Raw genomic sequence first — 1,157 nt, 5'->3', positions numbered from 1 at the left:
CAGTTTTTTATTTCGGAATGAATATAATAGTATCGGCCTCATGGAATTGCCTCAGGAATAAATGAAATGAAACTTGCAACACACTTAGACTAGAAATTGACATATGGAAGGACTCAATAAATACAAGTTGTTATTATTATCATTGCCATTGTTGTTGAGTACTTCAACAACAATGGCATATGTTGAAGGATATGGCATATGTTGAGGGCATGGTTTGTGGACAATAGGAGAGAAAATGAGTTAGAGAAGAACTACACCGACTTAAAAAAAAACTGTATCAACTATGTCTAAATAATGACTACTAATTTTGGCCTACCCACCAATTCTCCATGGGATAATTCTGACATTGTTAACCATCTGAAGAATGATATTGAAAATCCCTGGTCTACAGCCATGCTACCTTAAACAAGCCCGATCCCATCTGATCTCAGCAGCTAAGCAGGATTGGGCCTGGTTAGTACTTACATGGGATACCACCTAGGAAGACCAGGTGCTGTAGGCATAAGAAATTTAAAAATAAGGGATCGTAAGCTGACAAGGTCCTTGCAATCTGTGAGGTCAACCAAGGGTTGCCTCGCCTAAGAAAAAAAAAAGAAAAGAAAAGAAAAGAAAAGAAAAAACGAAAAGAAAAGAAAAGAAAAGAAAAATCCCTGGATCTCAACATATCACTTTCACTTTCAATTTCAATTTTAATTTAATTCCAGTTTCATATGACCCATCATCCTCAAATGCCCAGAAGACCTTGATGGCCTGTTGTTTTTCCAAGAATCTTGCAACTGCCACAGTCTCAGTTCCTGAGACACACTGAGAAATTAAATCATCATCATCATCATCATCATCATCATCATCATCATCATCACCATTATTATCATATTTATAAATATGTAAAGACAAATGTACCTTTCCAAATTAATTATTGATTATCAAATCCACTTAATCAACCTTTATTAAGCAACTTCCACATGCATGGGAGTCAAAGATGACTATAACATGACCCCTGGCTGCAGCTCATTGCCTGTGGGGCAGATGGATGGGTACACAGAAAATCAGAATATAATAAATGTGGTGAGTGGCAGAGGAGAAGTCTGCATAAAGGGCTATCGAAGCACAGAGAAGAAAGCAATATGTCCACCCAAGAGTCAGGAAAGTCACCACAA

The 1,157-nt window shown here is 37.3% G+C and overlaps 1 pseudogene; it reads left to right on the top strand.

The window, feature by feature from the left end:
- The first annotated feature begins 383 nt into the window (after positions 1–383).
- Positions 384–502, top strand: LOC111736037 (annotated as a pseudogene).
- The last annotated feature ends 655 nt before the right edge of the window (positions 503–1,157 follow it).

The sequence above is a fragment of the Pteropus vampyrus genome, unplaced genomic scaffold (genome assembly GCF_000151845.1).
Source record: "Pteropus vampyrus isolate Shadow unplaced genomic scaffold, Pvam_2.0 Scaffold16, whole genome shotgun sequence".
Lineage (NCBI taxonomy): Eukaryota > Metazoa > Chordata > Mammalia > Chiroptera > Pteropodidae > Pteropus > Pteropus vampyrus.
Note: the sequence above shows the minus strand (reverse complement) of the source record. Positions and strands in the feature narration are given on the sequence as shown.